Raw genomic sequence first — 12,353 nt, 5'->3', positions numbered from 1 at the left:
GGGTCATACCAGCCTGGGCTATGTAATCAGAGAGCTCCTCCATGTCTCTTTTCATGTAGTCGAAGGAGGTATGGCTCAGGTCATTCACACCAACATGGACAATGACAGAGTCATATTTGTACTTGTTCTGGAGTGACCTGAGTGCTTGTGTTATGTGGTGGATCCTGGCACCTGACAGGCAACTAACAGTAACCTTCTCCTTGTTCAGCCTAGTGAGTGGGACGTCAGTGGGCCTGACTATAGAGTCACCTATTACTAGTATGTTAGGTATGCTATTTTGCCTTAAGGGCTGTGATTGCGTGGCACACTGGTTTTGTGAAGTATGTGTTTCATGGTTTGTGTTGGGGGGTGGAGGTTGCTTGGATGTCTGTTTTGGAGGTCTCTGTTGCTTTTGCAGATTTTTATTTAGAGCCTCTGAGTATGTTTTCTTGTATTTATGTGTTTTTTGCCAGTGCTGGTTTCATAGGTCTATGTCAGACCGGTGGTGTGATGCAAGTAATTCCCTTCTCCTCTTGACTGCCTGGTCCAGTCTTGGGTTGAGAGAGCTTAGCCTCCTGTTTGGCTGTATAATTGCATCTCTCGCATGTATTAGTGTTTGGTGGAAGGAGGAGAGGGTTGTCTGTGTACATGAGGCAATTGTAACATTGCCTCAAAATGCCCAGATTCACTAGTTGGACCGGAGAGTACACCTGAAACTGCCCTTTGGACATGCCTGGATATGTACAGTGAACTGTTTTACTGATTGGCAGGTAAGGTCAAATAGAGAGCCTTGTCCTTCTCTACACTATAGGGGGGGGGGGGTCTAGTGCTAAGGTTTATTAGTGCTTGCTATGAGTTTTGAGCAAGTGCAGGGATGAGAAGTGAATGGTTTGTGTGCTTAAGTTGAAAGTTTGTCTAGTTCCAAGGGAAGAATTGAAGAGTAGACTTTGTGATCTATTAATTACCAGAACTACTAACCCTTTGTCCACAGTGGATTTTGTGGGGTGCTTGTTTCTCCTCCCAAAGACATGTTGGGGTGAACTGCAGAACTACTAGATCACCTGCAGGTGTGGGGTCTGAGTGTGTGTGTGTGTGTGTGTGTGTGTGTGTGTGTGTGTGTGTGTGTGTGTGTGTGTGTGTGTGTACATGCATTTGTGTGTGTCTGCATATACGTATCTTCATATGTGCATGTGCGTGTGTGTGCTCTTGTGCATGTATCCTGTGAGAGGCTATTACTCTGCCCAGGACTGGTCTCACTACATTGTGGCCACTCAGTACTGCATTAGACTACAACTCCCACTCAACCCTGAACTGGATTTTGTAGGTTATTGGTGAGTGAACAAATGAATTGATGAATGAACGAATGAACAAACACATTAAATATTTTATGACTTTCTTACAAATCCATCCAGCAGATAAGGTAGCTTCAATATCTGGTAGGAATGCTTTTGCAATGCAGTGAATGCTTACTTTAGAAATGATGCTGTGCTCCTGAAATTAGAAGATGTGCATGTGAATGGACCCATCCTTTCACAAAGGAAGCTAAATGTGTTATTGACAGCTCCTGTGGATAAAGCCTCCTCTTTGCAACACCAAGTTTATTCCATAACTAAAGCACAAAGACAAAGCAATGTAGCCTATAAAGCAAATGTTTCTCATAGTATTACAGAACTGTACTAAAACTATCTGATAATGTTATCTTTTTTTATTACTGTAGAAAGACCAGACAGTAGCAGTTTTGGAAAAAACTCTACATCTCAACTGACACTTTTATTTTCAACACCTTAGCACCTTCCCAAATCTGTAGGAATTAGTTGTAATGCCCTCTCAAAGAGATTCTTAGGAAGTGTACTAAATGTAAAGGCTTGCACTATTTATCTCCCACATGATGAGGTTCAAATGATAACAAACATTTTCAGTCAAGCCATGAAAGAAAGTCATTTAATTGCTACAGCTTTTATGAAAATACTGCTTAGCATATCTGTTCTATCTTGATTCCTGGCTTCCTTTGAAAAAATACAGCTCTATTGTGAAGAACTTATGGAACCAGAAAGTCAGCGTATACAATTTAGTGTTCTGTAATGCTAGAACTTTGATAAGAATCGACACAGTGATTTATCTTAAAGCTATCAAACAAAGCTGTGACTCTTCTGCCACTGAAAATTTTAAGTGCAATGATAGAACAGTGACATTTCCAGCAAAACCTGACAAGACAATGATGGAAAAGACATTTCTATAAGAGAACAACATCCCAACACTCATCTACTTAAATATACTGAGATGACTGTAACTTGGGAAAAGAAGAAATCCAAAGATGACATTATTTTTCTACTTTGTTGGTTATACTTCTGGTCTGGAAATCCTCGTGGAACAGTCCCTCAGTCAGGGATTCCACAAAATGTGACAGACAGTACTGCAGTGATGTGTTACATAAGTCAGGTATAACAACATATAGCCAGCTATTTTGCAGGTGGACAAAGATTTGTCAGATCATTTGGGAAAATATTTGGCAATTGGGATGAACAAGTTTTGTAACCTGTTTCCATCCTTAGACAGTAATATTAGAGTGGCAGATGTACAGGTTCACAGGTTCATAGAAAGTTACTAGGCTAACAGCCCTAGAGCCTTTACAAGCCTAGCCATAGTTATCCCGAGTTACCCCAATTGTTATTTGTTTGGTGAGTGAAGTTCACAGAGGTAAAGGACTGTGGTAGTTAACACCGACTTCCTGTGTCCAGGAGAAACATCACTACCCCCAGGAGTGAATTTGTGGTCACCCATCCATTGATCTAGGTTTCTTTTGAAGTGGGTCAGGGAGGGGCTGTGTTTCATGTGAATTGGAAGCTTGTTCCAGAGAAGTGGCAGTCTCTAGGAGATGTATCTATCTCTCCAGCATGACCTGTTCTTGCCAGAGGCCAGGTTAAAATCCTTGGAGCGAGTGACCCTCATGCAGTTTGATTTACAAATGTGTAGAATTTCCATCAGGGCTGGATCACAGACTGTCCTGTAAGCAAGGCACAGGTCATCCCTTAGCAACTTGTAGGAGACATAATAAAATGACAAGGCTTTCAGTCTTTCCGCATAAGACTTGTTTTGTGTACCCTGTAATTTATTGGGGAGAAACCTCTGTGGTCTCTTCAGGTGTTGCAGGTGTCTGGTGAAGTACATGCAAATGGGAGGATTGTACTCAATTACTGATCTGATGAGGGCCAAGTATAATGGCATTATAACATCCTTAGATCTATATGTGATACCTTTACTTATAAGATGTGCTACATAGAAGAATTCCCTTACTGCTGTGCATATGTGTTATCAAGAGTAGCCAGGTCACGTGCCACTGGGTCTACACTTAAGGGAGGTGCTGTCTATAATGTAATTAGCAGGGATGTCAGCTTTTCCAAAGGGAATAACAGTGCATTTTTTTGCATTTAGCATTAATCTGTGGCTTTGGCACCAATCATTTTCTTTGTTAACCCTGCTTGCAGTATATTAACATCACTGGAGGATTCAATGATTGCTCCCAATTTGCAGTTGTTAGCGAACTTAGTGCTAGGGGTGTAGTCACCCACATTGACAGTATGTGTCCTGTTGGTGAGACAGTTGGCTACCCATCTGGTAACGTAGGGGCTAATTCCCAAATGGGAGAGTTTCTCTGTAATGCCTGAGTGGAAGATTGTGTCAAATGCCTTGGCTAGGTCAAGACAGGTGGTATGCACTGTCTTTCCCTTGTCCAGGGCCTTAGTGACTTTCTCAAAGAAGTCAACCATGTTTAACAAGCATGATCTACCGTTAATGAATCTGAACTGAGTTGGGGCCAGAGTTTGGAGATTACCTATTTCCTTATTAATAAGATCCATAATGATTCTTTCCATGGCCTTGCAGATGAGGCTAGTCAAGCATATGGGCCTGTACTTTCCACGGTCAAGTGATGGTCCCCCTTTGTGCAGAGGGATTACTGTTGCTGTTTTCCATTCCGCCGGAGCATAGCCAGTTCTCATCCTGTGGTTAAAAAGGGATCCAAGTGGGTCTGCTTGGTCATGTTTTAAGTTGTTTAAAAGGCAACCTGGGATGTTGTCTGGTCCCATGGATACTCTGTTTTTGGCCTTGGAGAGTGCCAAGATGACCTGCTGTCTTGAGATAATAGGCTGAGAAGTGGTGGTAGGTATACTTTGGGAGATGACTGGAGAGGACAGGGGGGTAAAGTTTGCTTCAACTCTGTCAGCTAGTAGGTTGGCTATAACATCCAGTTGAGTATGGCTGGTGCCTTCTACAGCCAGTTCATTTCATAGCTAGGTTTTCACTTTTAGATTTTGGGCTTAATGCCCTGTGACTATTCTTAGCTGGGGAGGCTATTTTTACTTCATAATTAGCTTTGGAGGACTTGACAAGATCCCTAATTTGTTTAAGATAGAGACAGATTTTTTCTTCTGCTGAGCCAGTTCCCTCTTGTTCTTGGATGTTAGTTTCTTTCTGTTGTTGTATAGCCTGTTTATACTAGAGGTCTGCCAGGATGGCTTGTTTTTTGGCAAGACCTGGCTTTAATCCCATCAGTTACAGCCAATTCTATACAACTGCTTAAAGGTTATACAAGGCATTGGTATATACCTCTACAGAAGAGTCCATGTTATCTGTGTTTGCTTTTGAAACTTCTTATACCATCACTTAGTAGGAAGTAATTTGCCTTTGAAAAATTATTAAGCATTTTTGAGTTTGATGGGGTATCTGGTCTTATAATTACATTGAACAAGAGTGATTTATGATCTTACCAGGGAGGAAATCACACAGGGTGAGGTGGTGTAATGATCTATTACATCCAGGACATTTGTGCTTCTTGTGGGTGTGCTGACTAGCTGTTCCACAGCATTTGCACTGACAAACTCCAAGAATCTCTGAGCCAGCATGTTTTTGGTCATGTATGTTTCCCAGTTGATGGTAGGATAATTAAAATCACTCATGAGTAAGGTGTTGGGCTGTATGGCAGGTGTTGTTGTCAGTAAGTCCAGGCATGAGGTATGCTTTTCCTGTTTCATGGTGGGGGACCTATAACTAGACACATTTGTGGGTCTATAACTTCCAGGGTCAATTAATGTGCAAGGGGGCTTTGCTTATAGTTAAATGGACATGGAGTAGCTCAAGAGAGTCACACTGTTTGACCAGTGTAAAGGTGTACTTAACCTTAATGAAGATGATACACCTCCTTCTTTGGTTCTTTCTTGCTCAGTTTGTGGCCTGAAGGCATTGTAGTCCTGCACGGCTCAGGTGCTTTTCGTGCCTTTGAACTATGTCTCGATGACTGCACAAATGTCAGCATCTTCCAAAATAAGGAGTGCTTCCAGGGAGCGCATTTTCTTGTTTAGACTCCTAGCATTAAGCAGCAGTACCTTGTGTTTACCTATAGAGGATTTTGTTATGTTGGGAGGCTGGTTATTTTGACATTGCCATTAAACAGAAAAATGTAATTCTGTCACAAATGCTCACTGAATAGATACAAGTTTTCTCTACATAGCAAAGAAATGCTTAGTGAATAGAAACTGTTTTCTCTACATAGCAAAGAAATGGTTCTGTCAACAGACAGAACTATTTGCCACACACCTTTGAAACCAACTGTCTAGTAATTGTAATGAACGGTTTTCAATAACATGGAAAGGTCTTTATTCATTTCCTGTACCATATTTAATACTAAAAGTGCTTCATAAGGTATTAAAGAGAAAAAATAATAACTCTGATGGTTTCTTCTTGGCAATATGACAGCAGTTCATACCACTAACTTAAAAGTCAGCAGGTTTGGTGATATCCTCCTGCTTTCCCACAACAAACAATTCTGGCTACCATGCAAAAGATCTCCATTTCTGCCACTTATACCTGGGATCTCCTCAGTTCAGTCACTATCAAATGCTCATGATCTCGGCTGAGGATGGAAACACAGAATGACCAGTAAACAGAAAGCTTCACTTCAGCATGGTGGAGTTTATGTGCCCTTATGATCCCTAGAGCCATGTTGTCTGGAGGTTATGGTCATGGCAGGGACAACTGTGTCAAGTTGGTGTGAGAGAAGCAGCCAGACTAACAAAAATCCAGACTCCGAGAAAGTTTTGTAGAACAGGGATACCAGGACATACCACAGGAATCAGGTCTGGGATGGGGATTTACTGGTGGATGCATGATGGCTTGGTGACCTACATACACTGACTAGACTCAACCCAAAAAAAGCTGGATGGAACCACTGTGACCTCATCACTCACAAAGTGATGGGTGGTGTGACGTGAGATGACAGCTAAGTGGCATGCAGGATTGGAAGGTACTCAGACAAACCAAAACAAATTTAGCAAGCAGTAAACTGTTTACTATTAAATATGTACTATTAAAAACCCATACTATCTGATTATAATAACTTAAGTAGTGCAAAAACTTGTTTAAGTCTATAGTATAGATATTTAATAGTTCAGCGCTATCTAAAATATATTATTCCTTAATTAAACTGTTCTTTAACTATGCAGTAAATATGTAGTATCTTAAAACACCTAAAGCAAACCTGCATTATTATCTCTCACATATGACAACTGAATCAGTGTTCATAGGTTCATAGGTAGGTACTAGGCTATCTGCCCGAGGGCATTTCTAAGCCTAGCCAGTGTGTGTCGGCTTTTGCCACCCCATTGATTAATTAACTGATCCTCTGTCAAGCAGAGCCAATGAAGTGATCCCAGGGGTGTATTTTCTGTTACCCATCCACTCGTCAATGTTTCTCTTGAAGAGTGTTAGTGAGGAAACTGATGTAATTTGGAATTTTGTTCCAAAGCATGGGGAGTCTCTGTGACAGGAATCTATCCCTCCAGCATGTTCTATTTATTGTTGTGGTGAGGTTTAGCTCACTATAGGGCGTGGCTCACAGTGACTTGGATTTCTTTAGGTGGAGCTTGTCCATCAATTCTAAGTTGGACATGGCTTTGTAAGTCAGGCAGAGATCACCTTTGAGTAAGTGATATGCCACTGAGTACAGCCGGAGTTTTTTCAGTCGGGCTGCATAGGACATATGTTTGAGGCCAGTAATCCTCTTGGTGAGGTACTTTTGTGGCCTTTCCAACTGTTTGAAGTGTCTTGTGAGGTGCATCTCAAATGAGCCATTGTACTCTATGATGGGTCTAATGAGTGACGAGTAGAGGGGCACTATAACCTCTTTATTTCTAGATGTGAACCCTTTAGTAATTAGATGGGCCACATAGAAGGATTTCTTAACTACTTTGGCAATATGATTGTCAAAGGAGAGATTACTATCTACCTGGGACCCAGATCTCTTATTACCACTTCTGTATTATGGGGGCTGCCACCTATGTGATAATTCGTGGGTGTTTTGTTTTTCCCAAAGAGGATGACTATGCATTTTTTGGCATTTAGCTTGAGGCCATGACTTTGACATCAGGTGTCCATCTCAGTAAGGCCCTTTTGGTAAATTTCCGTGTCAGCCGGAGAGTCAATTATGTCTCCCAGTTTGCAGTCATCGGTGAACTTGGTTAGCCATAGTCCTCCTGTGTTTGCCTGTATTTCTGAGAAGTATATGCCAAACAGTAGGGGTCCCAAAACTGAGCCTTGTGGGGCACCACTTGTGACTGGATTAGAGGTAAGGTGTCTTACACCTCGGCTCCTAAAGAACCAGATCATAATGGTGACAGTAATCAATGTTCCCCATCAAGAATGGCGGGGGGGGGGGGTTCAAAAATTTTATGAGAGTCTTTGTGAAGCAGAGGAGTGTGGAAGCCAATACGGAGCACAAATGGAAGTATTTGTGGAGGACTTGATTCTGCCAGGAGGAAGATGGAGGAAAACAACTAATAGGATGGGAGGCGATAAGATAAAAACAGGAAAACAACTAATAAGATGGGAGGCGATAAGATAAAAGGAGGAAAACAACTAATAGGATGGGAGGCGATAAGATAAAAACAGGAAAATAACTAATAGGATGGGAGGCAATAAGATAATAGCAGGAAAACAACTAATAGGATGGGAGGCGATAAGATAAAAACAGGAAAACATCTAATAGGATGGGAGGCAATAAGATAAAAGGAGGAAAACAACTAATAGGATGGGAGGCGATAAGATAAAAACAGGAAAATAACTAATAGGATGGGAGGCGATAAGATAATAGCAGGAAAACAATTAATAGGATGGGAGGCGATAAGATAAAAACAGGAAAATAACTAATAAGATGGGAGGCGATAAGATAAAAACAGGAAAACAACTAATAGGATGGGAGGCAATAAGATAAAAGGAGGAAAACAACTAATAGGATGGGAGCCGATAAAATAAAAACAGAAAAACAACTAATAGGATGGGAGGCAATAAGATAAAAGGAGGAAAGCAACTAATAGGATGGGAGGCGATAAGATAAAAACAGGAAAACAACTAATAGGATGGGAGGCAATAAGATAAAAGGAGGAAAACAACTAATAGGATGGGAGGCAATAAGATAAAAGGAGGAAAACAACTAATAGGATGGGAGCCGATAAAATAAAAACAGAAAAACAACTAATAGGATGGGAGGCAATAAGATAAAAGGAGGAAAGCAACTAATAGGATGGGAGGCGATAAGATAAAAACAGGAAAACAACTAATGGGCTGGGAGGCGATAAGATAAAAGCAGGAAAACAACTAATAGGATGGGAGGCAATAAGATAAAAGGAGGAAAACAACTAATAGGATGGGAGCCGATAAAATAAAAACAGAAAAACAACTAATAGGATGGGAGGCAATAAGATAAAAGGAGGAAAGCAACTAATAGGATGGGAGGCAATAAGATAAAAGGAGGAAAGCAACTAATAGGATGGGAGCCGATAAAATAAAAACAGGAAAACATCTAATAGGATGGGAGGCAATAAGATAAAAACAGGAAAACAATTAATAGGACGGGAGGCGATAAGATAAAAACAGGAAAACAACTAATAGGATGGGAGGCAATAAGATAAAAGGAGGAAAACAACTAATAGGATGGGAGGTGATAAGATAAAAGCAGGAAAACAACTAATAGGATGAGAGGCAATAAGATAAAAGCAGGAAAACAACTAATAGGATGGGAGGCAATAAGATAAAAGCAGGAAAACAACTAATAGGATGGGAGGCAATAAGATAAAAACAGGAAAACAATTAATAGGATGGGAGGCGATAAGATAAAAGGAGGAAAACAACTAATAGGATGGGAGGCAATAAGATAAAAACAGGAAAACATCTAATAGGATGGGAGGCGATAAGATAAATGCAGGAAAACAACTAATAGGATGGGAGGCGATAAGATAAAAGCAGGAAAACAACTAATAGGATGGGATGCGATAAGATAAAAACAGGAAAACAACTAATAGGATGGGAGGCAATAAGATAAAAACAGGAAAACAATTAATAGGATGGGAGGCGATAAGATAAAAGGAGGGAAACAACTAATAGGATGGGAGGCGATAAGATAAAAACAGGAAAACAACTAATAGGATGGGAGGCGATAAAATAAAAACAGGAAAACAATTAATAGGATGGGAGGCAATAAGATAAAAACAGGAAAACAATTAATAGGATGGGAGGCGATAAGATAAAAGCAGGAAAACAACTAATAGGATGGGAGGCAATAAGATAAAAGGAGGAAAACAACTAATAGGATGGGAGGCGATAAGATAAAAACAGGAAAACATCTAATAGGATGGGAGGCGATAAGATAAAAGGAGGAAAACAACTAATAGGATGGGAGGCGATAAGATAAAAGCAGGAAAACAACTAATAGGGTGGGAGGCAATAAGATAAAAACAGGAAAACAAATAATAGGATGGGAGGCGATAAGATAAAAGCAGGAAAACAACTAATAGGGTGGGAGGCAATAAGATAAAAACAGGAAAACAACTAATAGGATGGGAGGTGATAAGATAAAAGCAGGAAAACAACTAATAGGATGGGAGGCGATAAGATAAAAACAGGAAAACAATTAATAGGATGGGAGGCGATAAGATAAAAGGAGGAAAACAACTAATAGGATGGGAGGCAATAAGATAAAAGGAGGAAAACAACTAATAGTATGGGAGGCAATAAGATAAAAGGAGAAAAACAACTAATAGGATGGGAGGTGATAAGATAAAAGCAGGAAAACAACTAATAGGATGGGAGGCAATAAGATAAATGCAGAAACACAACTAATAGGATGGGAGGCGATAAGATAAAAGGAGGAAAACAACTAATAGGATGGGAGGCAATAAGATAAAAGGAGGAAAACAACTAATAGGATGGGAGGCGATAAGATAAAAACAGGAAAACAATTAATAGGATGGGAGGCAATAAGATAAAAACAGGAAAACAACTAATAGGATGGGAGGCGATAAGATAAAAGGAGGAAAACAACTAATAGGATGGGAGGCGATAAGATAAAAACAGGAAAACAACTAATAGGATGGGAGGCAATAAGATAAAAACAGGAAAACAATTAATAGGACGGGAGGCGATAAGATAAAAGGAGGAAAACAACTAATAGGATGGGAGGCAATAAGATAAAAACAGGAAAACAATTAATAGGGTGGGAGGCGATAAGATAAAAGGAGGAAAACAACTAATAGGATGGGAGGCAATAAGATAAAAGCAGGAAAACAACTAATAGGATGGGAGGCGATAAGATAAAAGGAGGAAAACAACTAATAGGATGGGAGGCGATAAGATAAAAGGAGGAAAACAACTAATAGGATGGGAGGCGATAAGATAAAAACAGGAAAACATGTAATAGGATGGGAGGCAATAAGATAAAAGGAGGAAAACAACTAATAGGATGGGAGGCAATAAGATAAAAACAGGCAAAGAAAATAAAGGACTAAGAAATTCAAGGCTGTAACTGGGATGGCAAACAAGAAAAGTTGTCTTTATTTGCAGGTGATATAATTTTGTACTTGATAAATCCAGGAAATGGACATTTTGATGTTGTGAAATGTTTTGAGACAGCTTATCTTTTCAGGATATAAAACTAATGACAATAAAACAAAAGCTATAGCCATGTATTATGTATCCACACATGGATTGGTTCAGCAGTACCCATATTTAGGGAGACATGACAAGATCAAGTATTTAGTAGTATGGATAAAAAAAAACCTTCTGTTATGGCAAATAAGGATGTATGGGAAGAGGCTGAACAAAAGATAATACAAAAACGTAGAAACTGGAAGCTCTTGTTTATGGATATGGATAACAAGATCCAAGCAGTGAAAGTGTTTCTACCCCCTTTAGGTTTATACACAGGTCAGGTGTATTTTTATCAACCAGACGAAAAGTAGTGGATTGTAATTAAAAAAGAGTTGAAGGATTTTGTCTGGGAGGAGAAGAGGGCAAGAGTTAAGGGGGATAAGGTGATGCTTCCAAAAGGACAAGGTGGTTTAGGACTGTCTGATATGAAGGGATATTTTAGATCTATGCAGTTAAGGCTCACATATATAACACAAGCAGAAGGTTATAGTTCAAAGTGGAAAGGGATGATGACAATAAAGTGGTGGGGGGATTCAAAAAATAGGACAGTGGGATTTGGGATGCAGCTCCCTGAGTAGCATAACAACATCCACACAGAATATTGTCCTCCTAAAGTTGCAGAAAGTATTTGAAGAACTACGCCAGCATGGAAATGGAGAAAGGAAATGTTGCCAATAGGGACGACTGCAAATAGGGGTATAGAAAATAGGCAAGAGGGGGCTAGAATTCATAGGAGAAAATGGACAAAGTAACCAAGGTACTGGGAGCAAATGACTAGAGAGGGAAAGGTAACAGAGTGGGATGTGCCAAGACGAAGTTTGTACTGCAGGTAAGAGACTGTCTTCCCTAAACAAAACTGCAGGTAAGAGACTGTCTTCCCTAAACGAGATTGATGTCAGACTACAGGCAGAGAGAAAGGGATAGAGGAGTCTTAAGTGAAGGACCTGTTCTGGTAGACTTTTTATCTGAATCTAGAACAGAAGCTGCTATGAAGAAAGGGATAATTAGTAGGTGATATAAAATATTGCATGGTGACTATTAGAATCAGTCAGAGTAGGTTAGAAAACATTATGAAGAGAGACCGAAAAGCAATTTTCAGCAGAACACTGGCAAGATGTGTGGCTCCCAAGTATTCAACAAAGCCCAGAAAGTTTAGGATTTTTGTATAGGTATTTCTTATACTCCAAGCGGACTTCAAAGAGTTTTTCCTTGGGTAGATAGCAAATACAGAGTTGTGATGAGGAAGAAAGAGGTAACTGGGAAGGTAACTGGGAACGTGTTTTTTGGAAGTGTAATGATCTGGCAGTTTTTAAAAATTAATTACAGAGTATTCTGCAAGAAACATTGAGGGACAAAATGGCTGTAACTAAGGAAATTATTATTTTGGGCTAGGACACAGG

Source organism: Protopterus annectens, chromosome 10.part0 (assembly GCF_019279795.1).
Source record: "Protopterus annectens isolate FY-2018-M chromosome 10.part0, PAN1.0, whole genome shotgun sequence".
In the NCBI taxonomy this organism is placed as follows: Eukaryota; Metazoa; Chordata; order Ceratodontiformes; family Protopteridae; genus Protopterus; species Protopterus annectens.
Note: the sequence above shows the minus strand (reverse complement) of the source record.